Genomic DNA, 21,815 nt, shown 5'->3' on the forward strand with positions numbered 1-21,815 from the left:
CATTTTTTTTCTAACGTGGTAGCTAATTTGGGAACTAATGCACCAGCAATAATTGTTGATGTGGACCACCATATTATTGTCGTTAATGGCCATGTTAGAGATATAGAAAACTCTTGGTTAAAGGGCTTAATCGATTCAATTTTAGAATCTAAAAGCATAGTTGAGTGTGATTTTCATGAAGGAGTTTAATTGAATTTTTTGTCAAAGTTTTGGGGCTCTTTTACCTTTTAAACCTAATTCGTTTAGCATTGCCTTTATCTCTTTTATTTAATTTATTTAAGGCTTAATTGCTAAAAAATCTCTTAAAAAATAATTTAAAAAATTAGTTGAACCCTATCGTCAAAAATTACAATAAAATAAACTTTTAATCAAAAGTTAGCAATCAATTGAACCTTTCGAATAAGATTTTCTGTTGAAGCCCCCGGTAGAATATTAAATATTAATGTCGCAAGTGATGTGAAAAATACTATCTTGGAGGACTCTTTATTTCCTAAGTTTTTTTTTTTTTAGAATTTAAACCATTATTTAATGTTGTACTAATTTTAAGACATTAGCCCATAATATTTTTAAAGGGTTATTTGTAGTTTTTTTATTATGTTGTGTTCCGAATTCAATTCTAATACATATTTTTTATAATTATATTTTTAATTTTTTTTTTCACTTACATGGTAACACTTTAACATGTTAAATAAAGTTTCTTAATATGATAACACTTTGACGTGCTGTAGAAAAATAGCAATACGAGCTGAAAAGCAATGAGAGTATTTAATTATCTTTTTACTAACAATTTAAATTAATTTGTTTTATTTTAATTTATGTTGTTACTAATTTCAAATTATATGTTTAATTAATTATTAGATATTATTTTTTAAAATACATATTTATATTTTAAATATATAATTTTTACATGCATACTATAGAATGATTAGTATTATGTCTCTTCTATCTTTGGTGCCTATGTTCTGCATCTCCCATCTCTATTTTTCACCATAAATTTCTTTCTTTTATCTTATTGTCGTTTAATACAACTAAAATATCTGCTTCTTTTAAATTTTCGGGTTGCTTTCTTTGAATCTGTTGACAAAATTTCCTAGGTCTACAAACACATGTTGTGCAATAATGTTTGCTAACCTCATTCATTTTAGCAAACCAAACCCTACGCTCAACACTACTCACCACTCCACCATAAACCCTACACTACCAGCTCTACTTGTAACACTCCAAAATTCAGCCCAAAAATTTTGACCGATTTTTGAATATTACATTGGTTACCGAAATGCTCAAAACAAAAAACACTAATTTAAACACATAAAATTTTTTCGAAAATCTTCTTCTCTTGCAACTCACTGAAACCGTAAATAAGATTTAATTACATTAAACCATTTTATCCCTTCAAACCAGTTCAAATTTAAGTTACCAATTTTGAACAAATTTTGTAATCAAAATTGAGTAGTAGTTTTGAGAAAAACTGAAATTTCAAAACAGAATTGCAGTGAAAATTTTGATGTCTTCTTTTAGTCGAAAAACCCACAAATTATTACCTTAAAAATTGAATGTCTATAAAATGAATAATAAAGTGGTGTGAAATTAATTTCATGCGTGGCATCGAATATTTTAAAACCAAATATTATAGCTTTATAAATTGATTAAAAATTACCATACTAAACTCATAGAAATTTTATTGAAACCGAGTAACACGAGAAAAAACTCTTTGAGACCTTCGACATGCTGGACCACAATCTAACCTCGCAAATTACCTGAAAGGGAAAAAAACTAAGGGAGTGAGCTGTACAAGCTCAGTGTGAGTCCAAAACAAAAACAAAAGGCAATTGACAAAGTATTGAAACAAATATTTCTGATATGTGCATGCAAACAATGTATGAATAACTTATACTAGTAATCAGTCTTACGAGTAGTTTCCATTAACAAACATAACAAAGTGATATTATTTCAAACACACTAGTTACTTAAAACACGTCAGACTATTTAAAGTATTTTGCAATTAACCCAACAATCAAACAGACAAACTTATACCCGAATGTGAAATGAATGCAATAAATTAAAAATCCCACCCAACCAACCAAAACACCACTCGGACCACATTGCACACCACAATCAGGTTATAGTAGGCCCGTCCACCCTACACACCACAATAGTAGATCTAAGCCACCCAAATGAAAATATGTAGATGATGAAAATATGTAGATGAGCTGACATATATATATTGTAGATGTACCGCTATCAAATTATTATACATTTTAACTGCTCAGAACAGTCTTCCTTCTCTTCACAACCAAAATTCCGAATTTTAATGCAAATGCAAAAGAATGCACAATCATCATGTATATGGACATACTCATATTCAGAGCAACAAAACCAGAATTCAACATACCTGTATTCAGTCAAATGTAACCGTACACGTTTATCACAAAGTCTTAAAAATCACACCTAAACTTGTACAAATAACAGAGCGTAAACCCCATAATAGATACGCACTTACAATTCAATATTACATCTAATAATTGCATATATATAATCAGATTCAATAGAATTAAGATCTCATATACTCCTACCAAACTTAAACTAGCACAGAATCATTCAAGGTCTAAAACGCACCGATTTACTAAAAGGGTGCAAAAATTGTAAATTAGGGCCACACCAAATCAAGATGAAAAATGTGAAACTCACCATCAAATTGACCCCCAACTACTTTAATTCAGAAACACACCTTAAATCGAGACCCAAGGCACCAAGAACTAATTGATTCGCCTCCACAAAACCACTCTGGAAACTCAATTACAATTACCCACAAAATATTGTAAAACCTCTATCAACAATATTGAGCAGGAAAATCAAACTAAAATTCATAGGGAGTACTTACATGTTTTAGCACTAAAACTAATGAACATGCAAATCTCCTAACAAAGCAACCGAAACCAAGGCCTCAAGGAACCACCAAAGTTGCGCAAAATTAGCAAACCTTGATAATCTAATAGTGACAAGAGAAACTAAAGAACTAGAAAATAAAGGCACCATAAAAACTCAATGGCCAAAAAGAACCAAAAATTGAAACTGGAAAAGAAAGAAAGAAAGACAACATGCGAGAGAGAAAGAGAAAAAAATAGGATAAGGTGAGTAGAATTTTTGGGGATTTCTTTCTTCTTATTTTTTAATAAAAAAACTAAAACAATTTTAATTAATCATTAAAAACCAATCAGATTTTCTTTATTATTATTATTATTATTATAAAATATATTTTAAAATAAAATAACAATAATAGATTTGCCAAAAACCCATCAAATTTTAATTACAAAAATTTTAAAAAAATAGAACAAAAGACACTAAAAAAAACCCAATTCCCACATTGCTCACTCATGGAACCTAAGACCAATAGTAAGTTATTAAAAAGCTAGCCACTAAACCAACATGTTCATTATTCTTTTAAAACGCAAAAATAAATTTAACAATCCCATTGAACTACTAATCCAATCAACTAACCTAAATAATTCTAACCTAACTTCAGAGTGTTACACTACTAAATAAATTATCCCTTGCCTCCCAATTTGGGCTAGCAACCAAAATCCCACTACTACTTCCAATATTCACAGAAAAAGAAAAGGCAAGTCATGATTCTATAATCATGAGACTTTGTATGCGTTTGCCTCTAAATTCAGGACCACTCACATTGCTTCCAAACAACTTCTTACTTCATTATATGTATTGAAATATTTACCCTACTTCATACAATTCTACACTCTCTAAATTGTGTTACTCTAAATCTTCAATATTTTAAAAATATTTGTTTCTTGAACATATGTTTAATGTCACGATTCTTTAAATATATTATATAATTTATAAAAATAAAGAATGGTTGGGTATGATTGATGCAGGCATTGGACAATGAAGGTCTCCCACTATATATATGTATTTTGAAAAAGTTAGAAATTCATTCAAACAGAAATACAACAATAAACTCAATCCAACAACAAAAATAGCAAAACAGTCCCTCATGCACCATACAAGGTGTTTTAAACAACAAAAAATGATTATAGAATCAAAAGAATGTCTTGACTGACAAAAATACAAGCCTTGGCCAGAGTGTCTGCGTCGCCATTTACCATCGTAGGACCTGCAAAATGAACCATCTTTCTTCTCTTACGATTCTCACAACTGAGAGAATAATGTCCTTCAGCAAGGGTGGTGCTTTGCTCTGATTTGAATCCACTCCATAGCCATATTACTATCAGTTTCAACCATAAGCATATGCTGGCAAAACCACCTAGATGCTTTATAAATATTTAGCCCTTCTTTAATTGCAACAATTTCATCCAATTTGAACCTCATGTGATGGCTTGATGGTCAGGGTATTCACTATTCCTAGTGGGCCAAAGAGGGTGAGTATATGCTTGTGAAAAAATTTAAGCACTGTCTTTGCATCATTCTTTGGGACTGCAACAACTTCAACCCACTTCAAGACATAGTCAACAACTACTAATATATAAAGATTACCAAATGAACTTAGAAGTGGTCCCATAAAATTCATACCCCAAACATCAAACAATTCAACCTCCATAATTGGCTGCTGTAACATTTCATTACGTCGGGATATAGAACTAGTGCGCTGACACCTATCACATTGATTCACAAAATTGTGGGCATCTTTGAATAATGAAGGCTAGTAGAATCCTGATTGGAGAACCTTAGCAGCAGTTCGCATGCCACCGAAGTGACCTTCATAAGGAGCATCATGACAGTGTTTCAAGATTAAAAGCATCTCCTCTTCCGGAATACAATGTAAAATAATGTTGTTATCGCATACCTTTAATAAATATGGTTCGTTCCAATGATATTTCACTACTTCACGAAGAAATCTTTCTTTTTTATGGCCTGTGACACCTAATGGGTGTTTTTCACACACTAGATAATTAACCAGATCTGTATATGAAGGGGTTGCATCTACAGCAAATAACTTCTCATATGGGAATGCGTCGACAATTTGAAGTATGTTTCCATATTCGCTGCCAACTTCTAAATGAGACGGATGATTTGCAACTTGATTCTTTGAACCCTTGCAGTCTTTTATCTCAATGTCGAATTCTTACAACAGTAAGATCCAGCGTATCAATCTTTGTACCAAGTGATCAGTAAATACAATAACCTTTGCACCGACAAAGACTACAGCCGAAAATTCTTTCTTTGTAGTGTTATAGTTGATTTGAGCCTCTGTAAGAGTTTTGCTAGCATAATAGGTGGCATGAAATATTTTTCCCTTGCGTTGTCCTAGAATAGTACCCACAGCAAAGTCACTTGCATCGCACATAACTTCAAAAGGTTGAGACCAATCTGGTGCAATGACAATGGGTGCCTTTACTAGTTGCATCTTTAATTGAATGAATGCTTCCAAACATGCATCGTCAAAGAGGAATTTTTTTATTCTGTTCTAACAATAAGCATAAGGGCTTTGCAATTTTTGAAAAATCTCTAATAAATCTTCGATAAAACCCCACATGCCCAAGAAAAATGCGAATACCTTTCACATTTGTCAGTGAAGGTAATTTCTCAATAATTTCCACTTTAGCTTTGTCTACTTCAATGCCTTGACTAGAGATATGATGGCCTAACACAATACCTTCAGTTGCCATGAAATGACATTTTTCCCTATTTAAAAAATGTGTGTTTTCACATCTCTACAATACTTTATCCAAATTGTCAACGTAATGATCAAAATCATTCCCATAGACTGAGAAATCATCCATAAAAACCTCTAAAGAATCTTCAATAATATCCAAGAATATTGCCATCATGCACCTTTGAAATAAGGTTGGTGCATTACAAAAATGGAAAGGCATGCGGCAAAAAGCAAAAGTACCAAAGGGATAAGTGAAAGTTATTTTCTCCTGATCCTCCGGTGCAATAGCAATTTGATTGTACCCAGAATAGCAGTCTAAGAAGTAGTAATAGGCTCTTCTAGTAAGCCTGTCCAACATTTGGTCAATGAAAGGAAATAGGAAGTGGTCCTTCCTTATGGCAGCATTAAGTTTGTGATAATCCATATAGACTTGCCATCCCGTTGGAATGTGAGTAGGAATTAATTCGTCTTTTTCGTTGCTAACCACTATGATGCCACTTTTTTAGGAATGCATTGCACTAGACTTACCCAATTGCTATCAGAAATAAGGTAGATAATTCCATCATCAAGCCACTTTATAATTTCTTTCTTAACAACTTCCTTTATCTTCTTGTTTAATCTTCTTTGTTGCTCAATCGATTGCTTGCCTTCATCTTACAACTTGATATTGTGCATGCAAAAAGATGGACTAATGCCTTGAACATCGGCAATAGCTTGTTTATGATGCTTAAGAATATGGATCAATTTCTCTTATTGAGTTACATCCAGTTTTGCGGAGACAATAACTGTGAGAGTATTATTATCACCAAGAAAGACGTATTTAAGATGAGTAGGTAGTGGTTTCAATTCTAGAGTAAGAGCTTTGTCGACAGATGGTTTGAAAATTGGAGTTGTTCTGTTAGCTAAGTCTAAGGATTCCATCTGCCATCCATGCTTGAGTTCAATATTATTAGCGTCACCCATGTTGTCACAATTATCTAAGAATTCATCATCAGATGTCACTGCAAATTCCTCATAAAGTATTGTGCTTTGGTCATTGAATTCTTCCACAATTAAATCATCTAGCACATCAATCGTATGGCATTATTCTTTATTCTTGCATTGAGTAAATTCAAAAGCACTGAAGGTAACATGCTAATCATTAAGTCGCATGGTCAGTTCACTTTTGTAAACATCAATAAGAGTTTGGCTGGTGGCTAAAAATGGTCGTCCAAAGATTATGGGAACCATCTTGTCTACCTCGTAATCAAGTATGATAAAATCAATCAGAAAAATGAATTTATCTACACGAACAAATCAAAAAAATGAATTTATCTACACGAACAAAGATATCTTTGATTTTCCTTTTAAGTTGAGCCAAGGATCAATCAACTAGTTGTAATGCCACTGCAATAGGTTTCATGTGACCAATTCCCAACTTTCTGAAAATAGATAGTGGCATTAGGTTGATGATAGCTCCCAAGTTGCATAAAGCTTTGCCCAAATAATTGTTGCCAATTGAACATGGGATAGTAAAGCTCCCAGGATCTTTCATTTTGGAGGGCAACTTATTTGTCAAAAGAGCACCACAACTCTTTGTGAAGGCAATAGTTTCCATATCATTGAGCTTCTGTTTCTTGGACAAGTGCTCCTTCATAAATTTCCCATAATTCGAAATTTGCACAAGAGTATCTACTAAAGGAATATTGACCTGAAGTTGCTTCAGTGTGTTTAACAATTGTTAGTACTGCTTATCCAGCTCATTCTCCCTGAATCTTTGTGAAAATGGTAAGGGTAGAGATACATCTGATTGCACTGACAGCTTTGGTTGCATCAACAATTTCGAGGGTCAGACATTAAACATATGAGTGACACTTTGTGGAACTTCTTTGTTTGATGCATCGACAAGCTCTTCAGGTTCAACCTTATCACTAAGGATCATTTAACCAGTAGTTGGAGGTGTGATAGTAGATTCTGTAGTCGACTCGACAGTTTGTTTTCCATTCCTAAGTGTGATAGCCTTGCAGTGTTCTTTCCCCCTTGGACTGGGACTTTCTATGTCACTAGGTAGTGTGCCTGGTGGTCGAGTATTCAAATTCAAAGCAATTTGTCTGAATTGTGCCTATAACACTCAAACGGAAGATGAAATCCCTTGCACAATAACTTCTGTGCGAGTCATATGCTTTCGCATTAAAGCATCAAGAGCAGTGTAACAGCCCGATTTTGGGCCTAGTCAGAACAGTGGTTTCGAAATTATAACACCCCCTACCCGTATCCATTGCCGGAATAGGGTACGAGGCATTACCGGAGTTTACTAAACATTTTCAAATAATTTTGAGTCATTTATTATTAATATTTTAGAAATAATCATAACGTCTCTCTATTGGGCCTTCGAAGCCCCAAACATACATTAGAAACCAACCAGAATTAAATCGGGATTATAAAAAAAATTTCACAAAATCTTAAATTTTATTTTCATCTAAGTACTTACTATTTCAATGCTCTTTATAATTAAACATGTTACCGTTCGATCAATAGTTTGGCACTTGTCTAAGCGTCAAACAACATCATTGTTAGTATACTTGCACACATTTCATCTAAATTCAACATTGATATACTTATTTTCTCTACATATCGCACTTGAGTTTAATAATAGTCTCAACTTACATAATTTCCTTGTATCAACATATCAAAGATAATCATATATGTACATGTCATGAAACATATCATGCTCTTACCGTTTCTTCATAAGCATATATCATTCATTTCATTATATCAATATTTCATGCTCCATCATTTTCATATATTTTATGTATATTTATTCCGGTAATAGTTTATATCAAACCTGACATAAATTATATTCCATGTACTTATACTTATTTCGTTTATTTATCTTCATAATTATTTCATACAACTATTTTGTACATATATTTCCATATGACCAGTTCTTGTAAACATTTCACACAACCATTTCATATAACCATTCGTCATCTGATAAGTATTACTTGAATATCAATTGTTCAATAGATGTCATAGGGTCTCTCATCCACGGTCTTATTTATCTTTGACATGATGCCATAGTGTCTTTCAGCTATGGTCTTACTCGTTCATTTTCTGTCATGTTGCCATGGTATCTTTCAACCATGGTCTTATTCTTTTCATGTCACGTTGCCATGGTATCTTTCAACCATGGTCTTATTCATTTCATATCAGGTTGCCATGGTATCTTTCAACCATAGTCTTACACATTTCATATCAGGTTGCCATGGTATCTTTCAACCATGGTCTTACACATTTCATATCAGGTTGCCATGGTATCTTTCAACCATGGTCTTACACATTTCATATCAGGTTGTCATGGTATCTTTCAACCATGGTCTTACACATTTCATATCAGAGAGCACACTCCCGCGAACCTCATCCTTACAGTGGGATTACTAGTCCAGGCTAAATCCCCTGTAATATAAACTCATAGAGTATTGTCGGGATTACTAGTCCAGGCTAAATCCCCTGCAATGACAATTACTCTAATGAGCTTGGATCTGAATTACCAGTCCAGGCTAAATTCAGACCCTAATTCGGATTACCTGTCCGGGCTAGATCCATTTTACATGTATTCTTCGAGAGGGCTGTATCAGAATAGGATCACCCGTCCGGGCTAGATCCTTTTTACCTTCAATTCCTTTTCAGAGATGCATCGAATTTTCCTTTCATTTAACTGGGCTTTATTTTCAATTTATATCGAGTATTAGCAATATTTCATCAATTATCATGAATTGAACATTCAAATCATATTTTCATCACATAACCACATATTTCAAGTATTTAAAATAAATTCAAGTTACACAAACTTACCTCATTGCTTGTTTGTGTTTATAATTTCATTAATCCGATATCTTTAATTTTCCATGATCAAGTCTCATTTTTGAGTCGCCCGGATCTTTATAAATAAATTTAATCATTATTTTCATTCATTTCATATTCTAATGCATTTAATTAATGCTCTAGGAAAAATTACCATTTTGCCCCTAACTTTTAATTAATGACGATTTCATCCTTAGGGTCAGGAAAATAAAATTCTTGCAATTTAATCCTTATTTCTAGATATTATTCTCATACATATTGATAACAATCCATGAATTCTATAAACTATCAGAATTTTCTGTAATTTCAACACTTTTCAATTTAATCCCTAAAATATGTTTTCCCCCGATCTTGAACTAAATTAATAATTTCATTCAATTTTGTAATTTAAATAATAAAATAATCCATTTCATGCAATTTGGTCATTTCTGACATTTTTACAAAATTACCCATAAGTTTTACTTTTATTCAATTTAGTCCCTGAGCCTAAAACATGTAGATTAGCCATGCTAGATGAATATTCATACATATTTTTCCTCCTCCTCCTCTCCATTCCACATCCTTAGTGTATATAACACACTTGTAAGTAACATTACCTATAATTTTTATTATTTACTTTTATGAATATTCAAGGTGTCCATCTGTGTCATAGTCACTAAATTATTTATAACTCGAGCTACGGAACTCCAAATTAAAATCCGTTAATTTTACCTGAAACTAGACTCATATATTTTTTTACCATAAAATTTTCAGAAATTTTTAGTTTAGTCATTAGGTACAGTTTATTCTTTAAATTCACCTCTATTCTACTGTTTGACAGTTCCGACCCTTCTTCACTAAAAATTAATTATCTCACAGTACAGAACTCGTATAATATTCCCATTTATTTCTCCTGAAAATATACTCATTATGAATTCTAAAAATATAACTTTAAGCCTCTAATTATTTTTCTTCAATTTTTGGTGATTTTTCAAAGTCAGAACAGGGGAACCCGAATTCATTCTGACCTTGTCTCACAAAATTCATTATATCTCATAATTTACAATTCAATTGCTTACACTGTTTCTTCAATAAGAAACTAGACTCAATAAGATTTAATTCCATATTTTATTCATCCTCTAATTCAATTTCTACAAGTTTTGGTGATTTTTCAAACTTAGACTACTGCTGCTGTCCAAAATAGTCTTAGTGCAAAATGTTGATTTTCTACTTTTAATTTCAATTTAATCCTAACTAAATTCACTTACTTTTCTATCTTAATTCATACTTTATTTCTACTCAATTTTTAACTAAACTCATACTTAACTATTAAATTTTCAGCATATTTTCCTAATTTTGAAATTTCATCAATTTAGTCCCTACAACATAAAACTTATGAATTACTTTACAATTCAATCCTTATTTCATTTCTAACTTGAATTCCTATCAATCTAACCCCTAATTCATCTTTTTTATTCAACATGAACAATATTTAAAAATCTAATAACTTTCAAAATATTCACTTAATTTCATCAAAACCTTGTCCCAAAGCTTCCAAAACATCAAAATTAAGTAAAAATGGCTAAATTGACTTACCTATTTAACTTTCAAGCCTTGAAATCTCAATTTTTCCCTTTTTCCTTCTTTCTTTTTTTTCCTTCCTTCTTTCTTTCCCCTGCTCTCTGTTTCGTTTGATCCTTTCCTTCTTTTTCTATTCTTTTTTTTATTCCTTTTACTTTATATATATATTATAATAACTTAATAATAGCTATAATAAAATATCTATTTAATATCCAATATCTATTTTACATTTGTATACACATATATTATTACATTTGTCTTTCTTTAATCTATTTATTATATAAATATCTTTTACTTAATAATAATATATAATTTAATAATATACTTATATAATAAGCAAATATACATGTATTTTACAAATGTATGTATATTAGTATCACACATGTCACTATACATACCATATATTTGTCAACTTTTTATTTATTTATCATATAATATTAATTTAATAATAAATACATTAATATCTACTTAAATAATAAGCAAATAAATATATGTATTACAAATGTGTGTATTATATTTATTATACTTGTATTTTATTTTTTCCATACACTTGGCACTCTTTTTGGTTTATTGACTTATTTAGTCCTTTTAATTTTCTTTATTCTATAATTAATTTTTCACACTTCATTCAATTTAATCCTTTTATCTAATTATCCTTTATTTAAGCTAATTTGCTTCATTAAAATTTAATTAATCACTCTCTTAACTTCGTAAATATTTTTAATAAATATTTACAAATCTATTTTTCAGAAACGGAGACCCGAAAATGTACTTTTTTTATAACTGTAAAAATTCGGGTCATTACAGAAACCACTATTTTGAGGCTGGAGAAACTATTTTTAATATTATTTTATGTGTTATAGCATGATTATATGAGTGCACAAAAATTTTGGTGAATTAATTTTAGCGTTTGTGAGCTTAATTGTGAAAAAGGACTAAATCGCACAACGGGCAAAAGTCTTATTTTATTAGATAGATATACCAAATAGCTAGAGAACCAAAATTGGGGGTCTTTAAAGTGAAATTGGGCCATTAAATGAGTGATGGCCGGCCGTAAGACAAGGAGATAAATTAGTCAAAATGGTTAGGTGAATTTTGGTAACCAAATTGATTAAAAATAAAATAAAATGAACAAAGAATGATATCATCTCTTTCTCATCTTCTTCTTCACCAAAATTTTCAGCAAAAGTAAGGATTTTGAAGCTTTAAAATTTCAGCCAAACTATCTTCTTACAAATAAGTGATTTAGATGCCTATTTTTGATAACTTTTGTACTTTTAGAACCCTTGTAGCATGAACTAGCTAATGGGGGGGACTATTTTGTGAAATGGTTGATAGTCAAGGGATTTGCCATGAAAGATTTTGTGATGTTTGCTGAATTTTTATGGAAGAAAATGAGTCATGGTTGTGTAATAAACAACTTTTGTAAAAGAAGTTTGCATGAAAAAACTTAAAATGGGCTATTTTGTAAAGTTATAAAATAAGTTGTAAATGTGTGAAATAATTGAAATTTTGAGTTGCTATAGTTATAAAAAGAATTCGGCTAGGCTTGGTAAAGGATTAAATTCGATAAAAATCGATTTACTAGCCTAAAGGAAAAATCGTAATTTTTGTAAAGTCTAAGGGCAAAACGATCATTTTGCCAAATTGTGAATTATAGAATGTTTTAATTAATGTAATGATTAAATGATTGAATTTCATCATGTTAGATCAAGAAAATCGAGATTTGGGCTTAAATCAAAAAGTACGAGGTTATGGACTAAAATGGAGTAATTAGCCGAAATTGCATTCGAGGTAAGTCTGTGTGACTAAATAAACATGCTAGCCATATAATTGTTAATATACTTGAAATATATTTTGCTATGATTGTATTTAGTTATATGTTGAGGGAATATGACAGTCCATTAAAACAAGTAAGTTGTACATAAATAATACAAAATTCAATATTATCATGTATTATACGATTAGTATAGTATGAATTGTTGATTTGCGTTGTGAATGATTTTGACCTCCCCTGTCTTGATTTAGGAAAGGCATTAAAAATTGTACAAAAATAATTATGGGTTACAATTTATATGATTACAATCCTTGATGAGTCTATTTTCAAGAGAAATAGACGGGACTTCATCTGAATCCCGTATTATGAGATAATCAATTTTTAGTGAAGAGGGGTCGGAACTATCAGACAGCAAAAAGGGGTAACTTTAAAGAATGAACTGTACTAATTGGCTGAACCAAAAATTCTAAAAATTTTATGGCAAGAAGATATGTGAGTCTAGTTTCAAGGAAAGTTAGCGGATTTTAATTTGGAGTTCCGTAGCTCCAGATATAAAAATTTGGTAACTATGACTCAAGAAAATAACATGACCAGAATATAAGTAAAGGTGTAATTATGGTTGTATTACCTTGAGAAGCATGTTGGCATAGTGCTTATTATTTTCACATGGACTTACTAAGCTATAAAGCTTACCCTCTCCTTTCCATTTCTTTAGTGTTGTCAGGTTTGCTCGGGGTTGGAGATCGTCAGAGGCAGCATCACACTATCAAGCTACTACCTTTGGAGTATTGATACATATGTTAGCATTTTCAAGTGAGTGGCATGTATAGGGGCTCAGTGTTATGATATGTGTTATTATGATTAGCCAAATGTTTTGGCCTATATTGAGTTATTTGTATATGGCCATGAAGTGTGGCTCATATTGATTATGGTTTGTGAACTTATCTATCTATGCTATGTTCTAATGCTTGTGATGTGATGATGTGATTATACTTGTTGGCCAAATATGGTTGGTGTTATGAATTATGTGCATGATGAATGCTTTATGACCAATCGAAATGGTCATGGCTGTGAATTAAATGTGTAATATTGAAATAATTTGATAACCATAGTATAATGGCAAAAGTGATAATCAAAATGAAAAGTCTTATGAATGTGAATTAAGGAATCTAAACTTGGTATTGCATGAGTAGATGCATTACTTGTAAGAGGAGATGTTAATATTATGAATATATCTTAATAAAGAGTGTTTAATCACTAAAATGATGCCATGAATTGTGGTTTTAATATGTATAAGGTTGTAATGGTTTATGGGTAATATGAAGGCTTGGAAAATAGCCTAAGTGTTGGCCACACGGGCTGAGACACAGCGGTGTGTCTCAACCGTGTGAGGGACACGACCTAGAGACACAGGCGTGTGGCCTGACCGTGTGGCTCAATTTGCATGCTGATGTCATAAACAGAGAGTTACATGGCCTGAGAACACTAGTGTGTCAAAGACACACAGGCGCGTCCCTATGTCCATACGGGCGTGTGACCTTGTTTCATGGGAAAATTTTCTAGGTTTTCCTGAAACTTCTCAAAGTTCTCAGTTTAGTCCTGAATCAATCCTGATGTATGTTTTAGGCTTCGTAGACCCAAATAAGGGACGGCATGCATGTGTTTGAAATTTTTTGAATTAAAAGAAATTTTATGGCCCGATTTTTGCATGTATGTGTATGTTTAAGTCTGGTAATGCCTTGTACCTTGTCCCGACGTCAGACACAGGTAAGGGGTGTTATATTTAGTGGTATCAGAGCTATGGTTTAGTCAGTTCTCGAACTAACCTAGCACGTGTAAGAGTCTAGCTATATATGCCACAGATTCGTGATAGTGTGATATCTCCCGATGCGAATGAGAACTATCTCGTGTAGACAAGGTACTCTCCCATCGAGCTACACCCGATCACGTAGATAGAGATACGAAGGTATTCTAATAAAGTATAGTTATGATGAATTGAAACTCGAAAAGATACGAATAAGAATTCATGAAATGTATATATACATGTTTGTGATATGAGAAACATGAAATAAAATGTGTACATGGCATAATGAGCTTATCTATGGTTGATTGGCAATCCCATGGTGTATATGATTGATTTGTTCGAGTGAATGCATGTGTTTAGATAACTTACTAAAAATATAGGTAAAATGAATGTTCATGTATAGTTATTTGAAAGATTAGGATTGGCAAGCTCGTATAGCTTAATTAAATGCATTAAATTGTTCGGATAGATTTATATGATTGCAATGACATGCATATGATGATGTGCGAAATCAAAGTTTCAATTGTAATGTATATTCATCCATGTTTATTGGCCCTCATATGATATTATGTGCTTGATGTGTTTAATTAAGTGAATGTGATGAGAAAAGTTATCCAGAATTCATTGAATGTGTGCATAAGTGAACTTAAGTGAATAAGATAATCGAAAAATTGTGAAATACAAATATGAACGATAATTTTTCCTGAAATGAATGACATGATTGTGATGGTGTTGCTATGATGATGAAAGTTGTGTCATATGCATATGTATATTAGAGTCAAGTCAGAGGTCTTACGACCTCACCCCCTTAACAGAGTGGTGTTTATAAAGGATTTCATGAGACCTGTGCTGAAATAAGCTTACGAGTATGAGACGAAAAGAGTTCAGTGGTAGAATGATTGAAAATATGGTCAGAGTTTGAGAATGAGTTGATAAGTAAAGACAAAACTAGAAAGGTATCAAGTTGATTTAAAGATTATTTTGTTTACGAAATATCGTAATGAGAGAAGAAATTAACTTTGGTAAATCGACTGATTCAAACACGACACCGAAAGAATGTAGTAATCGAAATTCCTTCTGAACTTACTTTCTTCAGTGAAAGGAATAATACAGGATTAATGATGACAAAAATAGTTAAAGGAATAATATTTGAAAGGTAAGACATTGAGTGTGACAGTTATGACTGAACAAATTTTGACAGTCTCTTTTTAGGTATTCTATATGTGTAATTGTTCTTGAGATTTGTTCCTATGGCCTTTACTCTTCTAATAAGACCTTTGTTCTATGGAAATGTTTTCTAATCATGATGATATAACTCTATTTCTTCTAATTGATATTCTATTCGATATGTATATATATGAGAAGGTATATCATTCTTGTTACATTTACTTCCAGTGGGTTGGAAGGCTGAATTCTTCCGGACTTCTTTTCTCTAAGGAATTATCGAGATCTTTCATATTTCTCTTATGAGCTTTGTTCTGGATCTTTCATTTTGATAATCTTGGATTTCTAAATCATGGAATTTCTTTATCTTGGATATCTCTGTCTTGGATTTCTTTATATGGATTTTTCTTGCCATATTTATTCCGTAAATTATTAATCATGGTTCGTACCTAAAGTGTATTCTTTGGCTTATGAAGACTATGCCAATTATGACTATGTTTCTGGTTTGATTATAGCAACATGATAATTCCAGTATCTGGATTTCTTTTCCCGAGTAAATTAATTAAAGTTAATGCCTTCAGTCGAGATATTCTTGTTATTCTGAGTTAATGTATTTGAAGTGGTTTTTTTATTAACATGATAAGTGAATTTTGAACGATTACATGTTGAGTCGTTCTATCGACTAGAAGAGAAGATTTCTTTAGATGTCTTTTATTGATGATTAAGACTAGCTTGGTTGTTCAATCAGTAATCGGTTATTGTTTGGAGGATTAAAGGAGATATTTATGTCTGGGAATAAGATTTCATTTCCTTACGGGTAAAGGACGGACAGTTTGAATGGAAAGTATATAGTTCTTAGAAAGCTTTGATATAATTTAAAGCTACTTTGAACGATAGAAAATTTTGCCTTACGAAAGTGAAAAGTCTATTACTTGTTAGAAAGGTTTGGTCAGATGAGAATATTGTTAACCGAAGCCTTTGAACTGGTTTAGTCTGCATTGGGCAAAGAATCCTCGACCTTCAATGATGTGTTATGAGATTATAAGGCAATGTGATAGCTTAAACTTTCCGATGTTAAAGACAGATCTAAATTGTGATAGCGTAGATGACTTGAATTAGTTATTGTATGATCTTTGAGAAAAGAAAAAAATGTGATTACAAGTGCTTGGGTAGAAAATCCCAAGCTTATACAGAGAGAGTTTGCAAGAAAACTCACAGGAGTGATGTATTGGTACTCGAGTTTGGAACTCGGCACTTCTAATTCTTGTATTTGGATACATGAATTGTTATAACAATTGTTCCCGTTTGGAAAGTGGAAAAATGTGATGTAGTTTATTACTAGATGTTTGACGAGATCTGTGAATCATGCTGGTATGTATTGAGTCCCTGCTCATCAGATTTATGAAATTTTGTGTCTATATAATTGTTGGATTTCTTGGAATACTAGTCTGCACTAATCGGACTGAGATTCGGGTTATATATTGTGATTTCTTAGGAAAACTGAAGGAGGCTTTGAAATTTAAAGGCAACTGAGAGTTGATTTGGTAATCAATCGGTCGGTGTGAAATTATAGAGAGTGTAAGGCCAAGATGAACTAGGTAGTTTTATTATTCAAATTTGAAAAGATTCAAGTATGTGCGTATATGTGACATGATGGCATAGATCGGACCATTGTGTATACGAACTCTCAGATGGAGGTTGAAATTCAACTGAGGTGGGGAATAGCAATGAACCGCTTATGACACTAATATGAGGAAGTGAAGAGATAAATATTAGAGGCACAGCCAAGTGAAAGTTCTTTAGCTATGATTGTGGAAAAAAAAAGTTTCTGTGAGTACCAAAACCACTTTTTTAGTAAGATTTTCGAGGACGAAAATCCCTAAAGGGGGAGAATTGTAACAGCTTGATTTTGAGCCTAGTCAGAATAGTAGTTTTGAAACCACTATTCTGAGGCGAAAGAAATTATTTTTAATATTATTTTATATGTTATAGCATTATTATACGAGTGTATAAAATTTTTGGTGAATTAATTTTAGCGTTTGTGAGCTTAATTGCGAAAAAAAACTAAATCGCATAAAGGGCAAAAGTCTTATTTTATTAGATAGATATACCAAATAGCTAGAGAACCAAAATTTGGGGTTTTTAAAGTGAAATTAGGCCTTTAAATGAGTGATGGCTGGCCATGAGACAAGGAATTAAAATAGTCAAAATGGTTAGGTGAATTTTGGTAACCAAATTGACTAGAAATAAAATAAAATAAACAATGAATGATATCATCTCTTTCTCATCTTCTTCTTCACTGAACTTTTCAGCAAAAGTAAGGGTTTTGAAGCTTTAAAATTTCATCCAAACTATCTTCTTACAAGTAAGTGATTTAGATGCCTATTTTTGAAAATTTTTGTATTTTTGGAACCCTTGTAGCATGAACTAGCTAATGGGGGACTATTTTGTGAACTGGCTGATAGTCTAGGGATTTTCCATTAAAGGATTTATGATGTTTACTAAATTTTTATGGAAGAAAATGAGTCATGGTTATGTAATAAACAACTTTTGTAAAAGAAGTTTGCATGAAAAAACTTAAAATGGGCTATTTTATAAAGTTGTAAAATAAGTTGTAGATGTGTGAAATAATTGAAATTTTGAGTTTCTATAGTTATAAAAAGAATTAGGCTAGGCTTGGTAAAGGAGGAAATTCGATAAAAATCAATTTACGAGCCTAAGGGCAAAATCGTAATTTTTATAAAGTCTAAGGGCAAAATGATCATTTTGCCAAATTGTTAATTATAGAATGTTTTAATTAATGTAATGATTAAATTAGTGAATTTCATCATGTTAGATCAAGAAAATCGAGGTTTGGGTTTAAATCAGAAAGTACGAGGTTATGGACTAAAATGGAATAATTAGCTGAAATTGCATTCGAGGTAAGTCCGTGTGACTAAATAAACATGTTATCCATGTTATTATTAATGTACTTGAAATATATTTTGCCATGATTGTATTTAATTATATTTTGATGGAATATGACATTCCATTGAAACAAGTAAGTTGTACGTAAATAATACAAAATTCAATGTTATCATGTATTATACGATTAGTATAGTATGAATTGTTGATTTTCTTTGTGAATGAGAATTTATATAATAAAGACTTTCGGTTGAACATGAGGAATAGATGTGGATATTCATGCCATGACATTGGGTGATATGTGTGCCAGTTTAAGACATGTCTGGGACATGCATCGGCATTAAGACGAGAACTAGTGTAAGACATGTCTAGGACATGCATCGGCCTCGAGATATATAAGCTAGTGTAAGACCTATCTAGGACATGGCGTCAGCTTGTTGTGTGTTAGTGTAAGGCCTGTCTAGGATGTGGCATCGACACTGACAGATGAGAGCCAGTGTAAGACCTGTCTGGGACACGATATCAGCCTCGATATATGAAAGTTAGTGTAAGACCTATCTGAGACATGGTATCGACTTTGATGTGCTAGCCAGTGTAAGACCATGTCTGGGACATGGCGTCGGCATCTTATCCCATGTTTGGGGCTATTGAATATCCTATAGTATTCCAAATGATTCAACGGGAGATGAATGATTTATATCGAAATGATAGAGCTTATGGTTTATATCGAAAGGATAGATCTTATGGCTATGTTGTGAGTGGTACAGGTACTTACTTGAAATTGATGAGATGTGAACTCAATTCATGTGGTAAGATTAATAAGGAATGAATATGAGTAAGTATATGAGCATGTTGAGTAACCGAGGTATGTATGCCAAACTCATGAGGAATGATTTCGGTTTATGATGCACATTTGGTGATGATGTAAATAGGTAAATCATGCCAATAAGAATGATTTTGTGACGACCTTATGATTATAGGTCTATACTTATGATATATAAACATATATTTTCACCAATGTGGTGAAAATGAATTAATAAGGTGTGATAAAGTTATTATCATTAATTTACACTAAAGCAGTTTTGGACAGCAACTGTATTCCAACTTTGAAAATCCACCAAAAATTGTGAAAATTGATTTATAGGTTGAATAAAATATGAAATTAAAGCTTAATGAGTCTAGTTTCACATAGAAGAAATGGTGTAAGCAAAGGAGTTTCATATTATGAAAATATTTAAATTGTTGTGAGACAGAGTCAGATTTAGGAAAATTATTAAAAAAATGTACAAAAAAAATTATAGGCTAAAATTTATATGATTAGAATACTTGATGAGTCTATTTTCAAGAGAAATAGACGGAAACATCATCTGAGTCCCGTATTATGAGATAATTAATTTTTAGTGAAGAGGGGTTGAAACTGCCAGAAGGTGATAAAGGGGTAACTTTAAAGAATATACTATACTAATTGGCTGAACCAAAAATTCTGAAAATTTTATGGTAAAAAGATATGTGAGTCTAGTTTCAAGTAAAATTAATGGATCTTAATTTGGAGTTTCGTAGCTCCAGATAAAAATAATTTGGTAACTATGACTCGAGAAAACAGCATGACCAGAATATAAGTAAATGTGTAATTATGGCTGTATTACCTTGAGAAGCATGTTGGCATATTGCTTATTATTTTCACATGGACTTACTAAGCTATAAAGCTTACCCTCTCCTTTCCATTTCTTTAGTGTTGTTACGTTAGCTCAGGGTTGGAGATCGTTAGAGGCAGCATCACACTATCAAGCTACTACCTTTGGAGTATTGATACATATGTTAGCGTTTTCAAGTGAGTGGCGTGTATAGGGGCTCAGTGTTATGATATGTGTTATTATGATTAGCCAAACGTATTGGACTATATTGAGTTATTTGTATATGGCCATGAAGTGTTGCTCATATTGATTATGGTTTGTGAACTTATCTATCTATGCTATGTCCTAATGCTTGTGATGTAACACCCCAAACCCGGCCCAGACGTTATGGCCGAATTTAGTATGTCACATGGAGATGTTTCAAAAAAACATGTGTTTATCTAAATTCTTTGTTTAGAGCTTAGCAAAAATCTGTTCTTGTTTAAGTTAAAGTGAATGGAAGCTGTGCACCAGGTAGGAAGCCAGAGAAGAGGAGGTGAGTCTTATAGGACCGCTTAAGTACCAAGCTCTTCCCGGATCCAATCCTAGACATGCACACATCCATTGCCACACTTTAAGTAGGTTACGTGTCTACGAACATTAAAACAAGTTTAAGTCTGCTTAAAATATTTATTTTCTTGGAAAAACATTTACTTTGCGGAAACTTTGCGCGTCATCGTGATCTTTTAAAAACAAGTAGTTTTTATAAAACGAACCCTAGTGCTAACCAGTTTAATAATCCCCAAAATAAAATTAATTAAAAAGAGCGGCCTTATTACAACTTTAAGCAGAATAAAAATAATCCAAATTAAATGCTAAACTTATTAAATCCAGCAATCAATCTTCATGGCCACTCTGAACTCCGCCCAGCTCCAAGTCCACCAACTAGGGCTCACCTGCAAGGATGGAAGGGGAAAGGGTGAGTTTGGGAAACTCAGTGCATACAGAAACCCATCCAAAGCCTGAATCAGCTCGAGCCCATTGGGCCTAAGCCCTATTCAGATAACAGTACACAGTGGACCGAAGCCCTTTTCAGAATACAATAGCAAGGCCTTAGCCCCTTTTTACATAACAGTGTGGCCCACAGGCCCAGTTCAGTAACATAAGTAACAATAGTAGTAATGCATGCAAACCCATCTGGGGAGACTACTCAACCCACCAACCGCTACACTGCACCCGTACCAGCCCTACACTCCATGTGGGGAATATCTCAACCCACCCAGCCCTACACTCCACAGTTACAGTAACGCTGCTCAAATATTAGTAAGTTGAGGCAAAGCCTCCAGTACGTGGATGAACCACTTTCAACACTTCCTCCATCAATATCCCAATCCCATGCAATAGATATTAATAAAAGCATATCATGTAAAATACAGTATTAAACAATCACGCAGTTTAGTCAATTTTAAACCCTAGGGGTATATCGGTAATTTTGCTCTTAGGGGTAATTTCGTAACTTAC

General features: G+C 32.5%; 1 long non-coding RNA gene across 1 annotated transcript; it reads right to left on the minus strand.

Annotated features, from left to right (window-relative positions):
* Positions 1-1,565: 1,565 nt before the first annotated feature.
* LOC107897652 (uncharacterized) lies at positions 1,566-3,155 on the minus strand. Its single transcript, XR_001684242.2, has 2 exons — positions 2,882-3,155; positions 1,566-2,784 (listed from the first exon to the last, which is right to left on the minus strand). It is a non-coding gene; the product is annotated as an uncharacterized lncRNA (long non-coding RNA).
* Positions 3,156-21,815: the final 18,660 nt, after the last annotated feature.

The sequence above is a fragment of the Gossypium hirsutum genome, chromosome A11, assembly GCF_007990345.1.
Source record: "Gossypium hirsutum isolate 1008001.06 chromosome A11, Gossypium_hirsutum_v2.1, whole genome shotgun sequence".
NCBI classification, from domain to species: domain Eukaryota; kingdom Viridiplantae; phylum Streptophyta; class Magnoliopsida; order Malvales; family Malvaceae; genus Gossypium; species Gossypium hirsutum.